This window comes from Vicugna pacos, chromosome 9, assembly GCF_048564905.1.
Source record: "Vicugna pacos chromosome 9, VicPac4, whole genome shotgun sequence".
NCBI lineage: Eukaryota > Metazoa > Chordata > Mammalia > Artiodactyla > Camelidae > Vicugna > Vicugna pacos.
The window spans coordinates 68,641,225-68,654,521 of NC_132995.1; the positions used below are offsets into that span (position 1 = coordinate 68,641,225).

Sequence of the window (13,297 nt, forward strand, 5' to 3'; positions counted from 1 at the left end):
AAAAAAACTTTCATGAAAAACCTGCAAAATTCAAGACTGCTGTAATTCAAGATAGATCCTGATAAAGTAGGGTGGATATGTATATGTACAACAAAAGTAGTACTGACATGAGAGTACAGTGTAAGAAGAGGCTTTTTCCCCCAGTTTTATTGAGATACAACTGATATAAAACACTGTATTAGTTTAAGGTGTATATTACAATGATTTGTATATATATTGCAAAATGACTTTCACAGTAAGTCTAGTTAACATCCATCAACTGACTTAGTTACATTTTTCTTGTGATGAGAACTTTTAAGATTTACCCTCATAGCAACAGAAGAGTTTACAGCTCACTCTACCCACCAAATCTGGATTAAAGTAATTCAATATTTCATTTCTAGTGATTTGCATTACTTCAAATTCTGTGCACATAGGTGTATCAGTAATGAGTCATACCACTTACCATTTAAAATTTGCATGTTTTGAATTTACATAAAATCCAACAGAACTTATAGAGGCAACACTTTTGGAAAATTGAGCTCTGAAGGAGATGAAGAGAGGAATGTTTTTAAAAAGTGAATGTGTGTCAACATCAAATGTATGTGATAAACTCTCCATCACTCTATAAACAAGACATTGGAGTTCATCTTCCTTCCACGTTCTCAGCATATGAAGTTGCCTCTCCAATAAGAAGTCAGTGGCAAGTTTTTGTGTATAATTAATTCTGGGCACATTGTAAATGATAAATAAAATGTTTAGTAACCAAGAGATTTCTGGGGAAGGGAACTGTTATCTTTTTTCCTTTTTTTTCTTCTTTTTTTAAAAATAAAGCACAATTGAGAGATGTTAAAATTGCTTTATATCAGCTTTAAAAAAAACAAATTGGGATTTGGCTTACTTAAGTATACCACACAATCCAACCAGAGATGCCTCCTTAAAAATTACAACAAAAAAGAGGAAGAAAAAGAGGATGAAAGCAGGATTAATTAGGAAAATGATTCTTAATTGAGACCATGTGGTCCACATCTTTAAATGCCATCCTTTGTAGATTTCTTTCCTACAGTTAATAAATAAGCTGGTTTCAGTGTACATATAGGCTTTACCCTGTTTGAATTTTTAATCCTATTTTAATATGAGTAACTACCATTTTTTGATTACCTACATTATGTCAGACACAATAGGTACACACACAAGTAATTTAAATTCTCATACAACACTGAAATATAAAAATTATTTCTATTACAAATGAGAAAGCTCAAGGTCAACAAAACAGAAAAAATGCCCAAAGTCACGTGGTTTATAAATAGCAAAGTTGGGAGAGATGTCTGGACCCAAACTCTGTCTCCTCTTAAAGACTCTTCCTACAGTGCCAACTTAGAGCTCCAGGATGTGGTACAGGACTAGATGAAGTAGGATGGTGGCAGGAGGTAAGAGAGGAAAAGGAGAAACAGCAAAACAAAAAAAAGACATAGCATGTAAGTAGAATCCACATTCCTTATGTGATACCCCACTCCCACTCATGATGCCTGCATTCATTTCCTTCACAATTTTCACAAACACAGCCCCAGGAAGTCACTGTATGTGTATGAAAACAAGCTCATGTTTAAAATGATCTTTTCGTTGGGTTTTCCAGGTGGTAAAGAATGAACCACCACGCTTGAATGTATGAATCAAAACCAGACATATCTTTGCAGTATTAGTATTCACAAAGACTTCTAAGGTGAAAGAAACTGTTGAATACCAATAATGAGAAATGCAATGGCAAGTTATTCAAGGAACTTCATAGTGGCTTTATCTCAAGAAAGCAAGTTACTGGAATCTTCTACTTCCTGATCTAAGGTCCCAACATGGAGAACAAGCATAAGAACTTGACAAGAATTGGAGATTAGGAAAATTACAACTGCTGGAACAGCCTAATAATGTGAAAATGCAGAACCATTGGGTAACTTCGTATTTTGGAAAGAATCATCCAAAATGAACTAATCAGATATGAACTGAAGATAAATATTAAGGAAAAATAGCAATGATCTATGTTCCCATGTGACTATCAACGTAAGAGCATATATCTGAATTTGTGAAGTTAAAAAAAAATATTTTTGGCAAATTAGGTTGATTTTCAACTTTACAATAAGTAAAGTAAGAATTAAAATAAAATGCCTTAAATTCTTTTATATAAACATTTTTAAGTTTGCAATTATGTTTGAGATAATTTTTAATCGTTTTAACATAAGCAAAATAGAGCCAATTAATCAATTTAGATAATTATCACCCCCAAAATGCCCACATACTCTTTTATAATAAATTATATAAATTTACTATTTGTTATATGTCTCTTATGAGCCAGGCACTGTTTTAGGCTAGATCTAGCCTACTGAGAAGATATGAATAAACCGAACAATCAAATATCCCAGTGCCCATGGAGCTTATATTTCTGAGAGGCAAGAAACATCATAAAGAAAGAAATCATGTAGTATATTACAGGTTTTGAGTACTATGAACAAAAAAAATGTGGAAAAAGAGTAGAAGCATGTCCAGCTCATCTTCCCAACTCCAGGCTCACTGTCAGATCCTTATCTATGGACCCCCAGAGGAAGCAGCCACGTAGAGGCAAAACACTTTCCGTAGACTTTTCCATGAACAGCTTCTTCAGATTCCCGCCAGCGACCGGGTGTGCTTGGCTTCTCAGATTTAAGCTCCCTTTCCAGATCTTTTTGTCCCTGGTCCTCCCACATTTGTGTAAGGCTCATTTCCTATAGTAAATCTCTAATTCCATAAAATCATCATAACTCTGCTTCCTCAACTGAACTCTACCATACAATCCCATTCTTCACAGTGCAGTCAAAATGTTTTTCTCTAAGGACAAACTGTGATCATGTTCTTTGTCTGTTGAAAGCAACCAATGAAGCCCCTACTTCCTTCAGGATAAAGTCCTAGTTTTGAAAAACAGACTTTACCAGTCCTTCACGGTCTGACCTCAACCTATTTAAACAGGCTTATCTCTCTCTGATCCAAAGGGAGAGACTCTTTCTCATCTCTGGGTTATCAAACTTGTCGTCTCCTTCCCTGGAGCATTCCCCTCCCTCATCTTTCATTTGATAAATCTGTTAAATCTTCACCCCTATTCTTAGGTAAACTCTCTTACTGCCAATATCACTAGTCAGGTTTTAGTGCCATATAGAGGTATATTAGTTATCTATTTCTGTTCTAAAAATGACTGCAAACTTGGAGGATTAAAACTACACACATTTACTGTCTCATAGCTTCTGCGGGTCAAGCGCTACATCTGCTTCTTCAGGCTCTCTCTCACATAGCTACAACCGAGGGGGCAGCCAGTGCTGCCATCCCATCTAAAAGCCTGACTGGGAAGTATCTAGGATCACACGGTTGTTGGCAAGATTCTACTCCTTACAGGTTGTTGGACTGACAGCTTCAGTTCCTTGCTGACCATTGGCCAGAGGCCAGCCTCAGCTCATTGCCATGTGGAAGCTCTCCATTTAGCTTGCTTCATCGAAGCCTGCACAGGAGTCAGCTGCCAAGACAAAAGTGAGAATATTTTGAAACCTAGTAACAGAAGTGGCATCCCCTCAACGCTGAGGTACGGTGTTGGTTAGAAGTAAATTACTCAGGGGAGGGAATTACACAAGGCCATGAATACCAGGAGTTGGAAATTATTGGATCAACTCAGAGACTGCCTACCGGAACAAGAGTTGTGCTGGAATATCTATGGTAAGTTTCCATTGGTTGTCAAGTGCTGGTTTGTGGTGGCTCAGGCTAGCCTAGAAGCTCAGTGACAAACTGGCTGGAAGACACACTTTATGAACTGAGGTTGCCTCACAGAGGTCTTAAGTTCATCTTATCTAAACATATTTAAAATACTTGAGCAGTGGTAAGTAGTACTAGATTTTAGTGAATGCTAATAATATTACAAAAAAAAAAAGCAAAAAGAAAGACTCAAGGAGTGAATCCATCACATGGTTTACAATAATAAACACACAGTGCTCATTTGTGATACGTGCAGGGTGCAGATCAGCTACGGCTCTAACTCAGGCTCTGGCTCTGTTCCATGGGCTTCTGTGCCAAGACCCAGACAAGCAATTACACTGATCTGGAACAGCCCCTTCTTGAGACAGTGGAAAAGACCAAAAGCACTACTGGAGACTTAGGATGCCTGTTAAACCATTTGCCAAATAGTTAGGAGAGTACAGAGTGGGCATTCCAAGAAGGAAGGACAGCATGTGCAAAAGCACAGAGTCAATGACAAGCACGAGAACAGTTAAGAGTTTTAAGAGCAGTTGACAACACAGGGAAGTGGAGTTTCAGTGGGAGGATGTGAATCCTTACAACGGCTCCCCGTATTGCACAGATTTATGCAAAGCTTTTTCCTATCTCTGGCCTTTGGAGAACAGTAATATTTCTGTTTACTTTTTTTAAGTAAATATGTTAGTAAAACCAAAAAGAAAAAAAAAAGAGATGTTTAAAAAATAACAAACTCCATTTTAGTGATATAAGCTCAAAGTTTATTTTCTCCTCTTAGTTTAAGATTTTAATTATGTGCAAAAGTTGCCTTAAAGTGCATGATCAACAAAAAGTATGGAAGAAAAATCCAAAAATCTCAGAGATATAAATATGTAACCAAATATCATTAAGAGTCACAGAGAAGATGTGTTTCTGTTTCCATACCAAAAAGGTGCTATATTTTCAGATTTAGTGAGTCCTGATAACTGGAGGAGGGTGGAAATGAGATAAAATGGTATGGCTTGACTGAAATGTGCCATACTTAATCCAGAGCTACTCTATGGTTCATAAGGATTCAACCTAGCTACCAGATTTACCACTCTGATGAAAATTTCAAGTTGAATCAGGAAAGTAGTAGGTCAATTTTAGCTACAGTTGACTTTTCCTACTGAGTTAACCAAACCAAAGTTATCTGATGCTATGTACACAACATTATTGGGGGAAAAAAAATGTTCACCTAATGTAACACATCTCAAAAGCTACTGATCATTTATGTTCAAAGACTTCAAAATAAACCCTAAATACAAGACTCTATTTCTTGTTCCCAATTTTAAGGGTTAGAGAAGTTCAGCATTACAGTGGAAATTAAGACTTACATGAAGTTTTCTGTAAAAAAGTACTGTCTTACGGCTTAAAGGTTCAAAGTTCCTATGAAAATGAGAGGACACTGACATTTATTTAGTGCTCTCATTGTTGAGCTTCTCCCAAGTGTCAAATCCTTTAATTCTGTGAGATAAACTTTATCGTTCTCATTTTACAAATGTAAACACTGAAGGTCAGAAATTTTTTTCTACCTTGCTTAGTCACAAAGTAAGTGGTGACCTTCCGATGTTAAAAACCATGCTGTCTCCATTCCACTGAGCTATCATCACTACCATTGTTCTAAGCTGGATGGAAAGCGGGTCTGGGCCCAAAGAACATTTAGCTGTCTCCTAACTAGAGTGGCCAACCATCCCAGCTTGCCCCAGACTATTCTGGTTTTAGCACCCAGGTTTCCTACATCCCAGGAAATGCCTCAATTCTGGACACACAGAGACTGTGGGTCACTTTAACAAGCTATCCTCTGAAACTCATGTTGGTTTATATACAGCAGCACAGAGTGGTCCAGGGCCCCTGTAAGTACAAGCTGCATACATGGGTGCCAAAGAGAAGAGGGGGAGATCTATTGTGAAGTACAGCTGTTTCTTCTGCTGGGTCTTTTTCTGACATAAAGATATCTTTGCCTTCCTTGGTTCCTCTTACCTCCTTTACCATTCACATTCACATCACCTGGCAGACCAGCTATTGGACTAACAGAATGCATCTGGAACACCTTAATGTTTCATTAGTGCTTTAATATACTAAAGTGAACCAGCCATCACTGGTACAACAGTTCTCTGAGTATTAAGGCTGCTGCTAAAATGGTGCTTGTAGACAGTCATCTGGACTTTCACTTAGAGTGAACTAGGGTCAGGAGTACAGCTCAGTGGTAAAGCACATGCTTGGAATACACGAGGTGCCGGGTTCAATCCGCAGTGCTTCCGTTAACGAAAAAGAAAAAAAAGTAAAGTGAGCTAGATGGCCTTGTTCAGGCCTACATTCCGACAGACTGAAGGGGTGTTGGCTTATGCAATGTGGCATCTGGAATACTGGTCAGGCCTTCAGATCCCAAGTATCTCCACCTCTGTCTTACAATGTACCTGAAATGCTACCATGAGTAGAGGTTTGAAGAGGATGACCTAGGACAGGAGGCAGGCACTCTGGGAGGTGGGAGAGAAGCGGTGCCTCTTGCAATTTGGCAGAAAGCCAGCCCCATCCTTATTGCAGGTGCAATAAATGTGCTTTTTCAGCAGTTTCTGCAAAGGTGAACTACAAGCCAGTGAGTCAAAAGTATTACAGATTCATTTGTTTTGTGAGGTTTTTGGTCTAAGCTCATTTTAAATTTTTAGGCAGTATCTGGTAGAAAAAGTTACTCCAACTAGAAAAATACGTTTTTTATTTTAAAACAACTTTACTGAGTGGGTCAATTCTCTGGAGAAATTATAGCTGTTTTCATTATTTAAGTCAAAGTTTTCTATTCCTATAGGAGCTATATTTAATCAACTCATATGATCTCTTTTGGACTGACAAAATACTATAAAATATTTACCTTTATCCCTGGCAATGTTTATGGTCTCTTTGTATAACTTAAACAACAGTTACATTGTAGCATAATGAGGATATTTTCCAAATCTTAAGTTGAATGCTCAACCCTAAGAAAAGAATGAAGCCAAAGGTATAGGAGAATTACAAAAACAGTTTCATACCTATATTGTATACCAGACAGTTCATTACAAGAACCCTCTTTAACAAGGAAAATCTATTGTTAACACTGTGGTTTATAGTGCTTAAACCACAGTTACACAAACTTTGCTTTTGTGGGATCATGAATTTTTTATTTTCAATGCCTTGTAACACTGTAGTTGAAAAAATGTGCTACAGCCACCCTATTGCCCACATCAAAAAGTAGAAAGGAATATTTATAGATGAACTTCCCAAGTAGGTGGATGATCTTACTTAAAAAATAAATAAAATTGAAAAGAAAGGACTATGTCAAATTAGGCTTGGAGAATCACAATGTATATGAGCATAATAAAGCTCTCAGATTCCTGATGAAATATTTAAACAACTAACAACGACAACAAAATAATATTTGATTTCAGAATCCTAGTCAACATTATTGCTTTGGAATACATTTGGAAAATATTTATAAGAGTCAAATATTTGCAAGCATGTTTGTATTATAAAATCATAGATGCAGAATCAGTATAGTTATTAATATAGACTTATGTCCATTCTAAGAGTGTGCTAGGTGTCCCTGGAAAGCTGCAGAATTAATTAAGACTTTAAATTGTTATTTAACACCTTACATCAGAGTCTAGGTCAGCGATCTGAAAACGCTGAAGCAACTCCCCGGTCTCCTCAAGCCGGCTTACCTGGGGACGCCAGCGGCTTACCGTGGGGCCTCGGTAACTCTCTCAGATACAGAGAGCCTGTTTCCTCCTGCTCTGCTAAACTGGTTAACCTGGGACACAAGGCAAAGCAGCAGTGCCTCAAAGAGCAATGGGCTCCGTTAGGGCTGATACTGGGTCAACAGGCATCTTTCCAGAGAACTTGATGGGGAGAATGTCACCAGTCATGTATCAGTCTTCTCTACCTAACCCTCCACCCAGAGAAAAATCTTGATAAAATGTCTGTTGAGGAGAAAAGATTAGTATTTACTTAATAGTCCATCTATGATTTATAGGACTTTTATTAAGTCTACTTTTGTTTTAATGTGTTTTTTTAATGGATGTAATTCTATCTGCAATCCATCAGATGTACAATAAGACAAACAAGAATAAGGTCCCAATTTATATTCTTTAGGTAGTAAGAAACTCTCATTACTGAGTTAGAAAAGAGGCACCCCAATAAAAATCACCAGACAAAGAAGCTATAAATAATACATTTCATTCATTTATTTTTAAACCCATTTGTCAAAGGTGACAGAGTTTTTATGTATTACTAATGACCCTCTGAGGAAATACCCTTCTCTAAATTGCTTCATTAAAATTATAATATTCCAAAACTCACTACAAGAGAACATAATAGGAAATGACTCATAGGAGGTATTTTCTCATCACAAAGTGGTTCAGCTTCCTTCAAAATATACTTTCTATGTATACTGCACAGCCTTGAAAGCAAGAAACCACCGCAGTAACTCCAGCGTGGTTCAGTCAATCAGCTATGACACTGCACTATCAGTGAGAACCACTTGATGACAGATTCGAATTACAATTCTAGGCCACAGATAAATAACTGTTTTAAAATAAATATTTTAGTACATGAGGGGGAAATGTGTCAAATAATTATTTGTCTGTGTGACTTTAACAAATCAACAGCCAATAATTTCCTAATAGGTAATTTGTTTAATTTGCAAATAATGTTCAAGAAAATTTTACCATGATGCTAGTTTTAAATTTAACATATGACTAGATATTTAAAGTCAGAAAGCTTTCAAATTTTTCCAGTTCAGCAAACTTTACTGAGAACATACTACATAGTAAGAACCATACTAGACAAGGCTTACTACAGAAATTAATAAAAGCCCTTATGATATTATTTTCTAGTAACACAGCATATTATTTTAAATACAGGAAGATAGCTTTGATGCATGAGGCATCTATGCAAATGTTTGACTCATAAAGAGAAAATGGGCACAATAATGATGGAAATTTTCTTTACCTAACTCTATCAGTTTTTAACTGATACATTTTCCTGCACTACATAATACAGAATATATAAATTTATCATCAAACTAGAGTGCTGTGTTTTGAAACCACAAAAGACAACATTTTAAACTCATTTTGGATTTAATGTCAATTTTATGATTCTTTCTAAAACATTTGTTTTCTGACTTTGAAAAAAAGTTTTATTTCAATTCATTCAAACAACACAACTTATAAAATGGACCTGTCAATAGTTTTTAAAGCCAATAGCCTTCTCTTTCTTTCTTTGAGGTCTTTCTTGCATACAGCCCAATCTTATTTCAGTTTTCTTGAGCAGCCAAAAAAGCAATATGCTTGTGAGAACACTGCTGGGAACAGTAATTGAATGAATCAAGTCTGAATCCTTACCCAGTTCAGGTCCAGCAAATAGATGACATTTAAGAATAACTATTTCCCCTTTGTAGCTGTATTAGTTGCAGTACCTTCAGCAATTTAAAAGTATTCCAAAGTCGCTTGAATTTTCAAGAAGCATCTGGCTGAGAAACAGTTACTAAGGATGCCTGTTTTGGTTTTCGTTGGTTCTTTTTTTCTTTTTGAATTACAAACCCTAATTTTTCATATAGGAATTTGACCACTTCAGTCAAAACTATCTAAAGTATGGCAAGCAGGTAAGACTTCAAATACATGTTTGTTTATGCTGTTGTTGTTTCTGCTAAGAATAACAATGGAGCTGATTCTAGTTTAGAAAAGTCATAACTAGCTTAAACCCACAAACTACAACCAAACTTATTTTCACAGAACTTTCAGTCTACAAACCCAATCTATATTCTCTAATATGATCTGGGGACTCAATCCCCTATTGGGAACAAGAAGATACTGAAAATTTATACAACATGTACAATAGGAAATGGTGTTTTGTTTCCTTTCATGTTCCCTTCTAATTTATCTCCTTTATTGAAGTGCACCTAATAACTTACAAAAGGAAACCAAAGTAAATAAGTAGATAAAAAGTCCTGACAATCTATCCTTGCCAGGAAAATGCAGTGTACTGCCTTGTCTATGGAGCTGGCTCCAAAACAGAAGAACAAATTAATCTCAGTATTTTAGAGAACCAAGAAGAAGAAGAGAGCTGCACATTTCTTCTGAATTATGCATAAGGCTTAAGTAGAGGGTGCACACCTCACTCCCTTCTCAGCTATACATATGAATGAGTGAGTTTATCTAGGCATCAGAGAGGTAGAATAAAAACACTCTGGAATTCTTAAACTTTTATTTTGGAAATTGCAAAAGTCAGCTGATACTAGTTTCTAAGAGGTATTCAATCTGTAAAGGATATCGCCCTCCTGTTTTACTATAGACGTATTTGCTAAAAAAAAGAAAAACTCTGTTCCTACGAGAGCAATGCCACCATCCTTGTGTAAGAAATCTTACTAGGTTACAGATGTAGTTAACCGTTCCTGCAATTGATGTGTACTTACTCTCTTTATCACCCTACATATATTTCTTAGCTAATATATCCCATACTTGGTATTACTGAAATGCATAGTCACCTATACCTCAGCCTACACATATCACTTAGCTTAGAGGACAAGATAAGCTAAGTAGATAAAGAGTCTCCCATTATTTCTTTGCTACTTTCTATTATGGGTTTGGGGGACTCAGAGTGACAGTCAGGATCTTAACCAGCTGACATAACATAACTGCTGGCAGGTAAGATTCAGGCCAGGCAGAGAAGCCTTCCTCAGAGTCTGAGTCTTCAGAAAAGCAAGGCCCCTTCCTGCCAGGTGCAGAGAGAATATGGTCGTTTGCATGGATATTCCTTATTGATATTTAACAGCACTATACATTCCAGGAGGTTTAGATCTTTATCTGCTACCTGCATGTGGCTTTTTTAAATAAAAAAATAAAAAAGTTTTTTGCTGAAAAAAAATTTATTTATAAAACATTTAGTTAAGTTTCTCTCTCTCAAGTCTTCCAGACTTTGTATCTAGCTGAGAATGTCTTCTTCACTAAAATAATAAATAGACCTAAAATGTGCCCATGTCTGTTGCCTCCAACTCCTTCATTATTGGTCTAGTTGAGTGCTGCCCCCTCCCGCTCCCAAGAATGTAGCCAGGCCTTGTTCTTTACGTTCCGGCAACAATGAAAGGCTGAGTCTCCTGCCTTTGCCAGGCCATGCCTCACCTGCATGACTACTCATGCTGCCTCCCCGTAATTAGAACATCGTTCCCTCCTCTCCCTCACTCCATCTGGTTAACTCCACACATCCTTAAAGCTTCCACTAAAGTGCCATTTTCTCCAGGAAGACTTTCTCACCCCCGCCCCCCAACACCTTCACGTCTTACTCTGTATCCCGCAATGCTATGTGCTTAGTAATCCATTCCATATCTGTCCCTCCCATATGACAGTGAATTGTCTGTCACAGAGAAGTGTCCCTTGGTCAGCCGTGTATCTGAGCCCTTTACACAGAATATGGAGCATAAAAGGAGGTCAAGAGATATTTAACAACTAAATGAATAAATGAACAAAATGAAGAGTTTACAAAACTACCAGAACAGCCTGGACAGAAGTCTAACATTTCAGTCAAACCCATAATACACAATTAAGAAGGCTACCAATTCCAAGCCTATATAAGATGATTTTGAAAGCAAATCCCAGTTTCATATATCCATAGCGCTCATATTTTCTCTTTATTGTAATTTTCTTCTGAAATACTGTGCAAGAATTGGAAGCTGAATCCTTCAGGACATCAGTGGATCTCTTATTACATTACTCTGAAAAAGATTACTTTGTGCTTTACACTTACTTATGAAAACTGCTTTCTTCCCTCCTCCTCAATGAAGTCCCAAAAGTGTTTCTAGAAAAACCTAGATAAACTTAATTTACCAAAGACACCAAAGGGGGTTTTACTATATGAAAAAAAGCACAGTGAAAATTTCTGAAGTATATACTTTGGAGGAATTATTGTATTAGAATATAAGACATTTTAGAAAATAAAGCTCTCATCTAGAAATTCAGACTTTTTATGTATTCAAAATAATTTTAGAACCAAAAAGAATAAAGTATCTTTGAGTTCAATGGCACTAATTATGACCTACATTGTAGTATTTAAACTTTTTTTCTAGCCTCGGTGTATATACTTTAGATACAGCTATCTCTAAAAAATAAATACACCTTCAATGTATATGGCATAGCACTAATAATAGCAATAATAATATTATTACTAGCAGTTATATAGAACTTTACACATAGAAAAACTTCTTGAATAATGTGTATATAATACATATATTCATACATATATGCATGATACACATGATACACATACAAATTCATTTAAACTTCAAAAACCAACTTTATGAGTAGGTGCCATTGTTTCACCTTTTTTTGTTAATCAAAGAGAAAATGAGGTACAAAATATTTAAGGATCTTGTTTCAGGACATACAACTGAAAACTGGCAGAGGTGACATGAACCCAGGCACCCTGGCTCCTGGGTGATTCCACTGACACCCCCATGCTCCTCAGCCTCTCATTACTGGAATTATAGACACTGATGGATCTGGGTTCAAATCTGAGCCCCAGTACCTTAATCATGAAAGTTTCCAGTATATTGCCTGGTGCACAGTAAGTGGTTAATAAATGTTAATTCCTTTCTCTCTGGTTGTCCCACAAAAACCTCAAATTTAAAATGTCACAAGGCAAATCTCCAAATCCTTGCTGCTTCTTCCATATGCTTTAACACTGGGAGAAATTAACATGTACCCAATAACCTCAATATAATCCTCTACTGTTCTCTCTCTGTCCTCTACCACAACAAATCCATCATCTGTTCTATCACCCAGTACTCCTCAAATCTCTCACCTTCCCTGTCTTCCAATCTCCATGACAAGACTGTCTTAATGAGGGCTCTTAGAAACGCTCACCTAAGTTATCGTAACAGTCCCCAAACTGATTCCTCCCCTTCCCAGCTCATCTGTGGATGCCTCAGCTACTGAAGCCCTAAAATAAAAATCTGAACCAAGTCATTCTGGTGCTTAATGACCTCCACCGTCTCTACACTGACAACAGGTGCAGTTAAAACTGTAGTTTAGCAAATCTGGTTTCATCCTGCCTTAGCAAATTTAGCTCCCAACATTTTCCACACTTAAAGTAACATCAAACACCTACTCATTTTCCTAACGTGATGTGATGGTCTCCCTGTCCTTTGCACATGCTCTCCTCCTCAACTTAAAAGGCCAATGAAATCTCTGATATTAGATAATAGATTGTTGGACAGATGACAGGTTAATAGAACAATAGATTTGTCAACTATATATACCTAACGTTCTTCAGACATTCTCTCACACTTTGTGTCTTGCATCCTTTGGGAAGGAGATGATCTAAATATATACATAAAAACAGACTGGAAATAGAGATGAGAGGGCAGGTCTCCCAGTTTAACAGGGTATCAGACTAGAAGCTTTACACTGCACTAACAATCCACAAAGATACATGGAAAGATAAAAGCTTGTAATGACATTATTAATCAAAGATTTAGAAATGCCGTATTTTGCTCAAATCACATTTTACTAACGGT

At 36.8% G+C, this 13,297-nt stretch overlaps 1 long non-coding RNA gene across 3 annotated transcripts in view; it reads right to left on the reverse strand.

Annotated features, from left to right (window-relative positions):
- The window catches only part of LOC140698284 (uncharacterized), a 249,092-nt gene that overhangs the window by 41,686 nt on the left and 194,109 nt on the right, over positions 1–13,297 (reverse strand). The window lies entirely within an intron of this gene.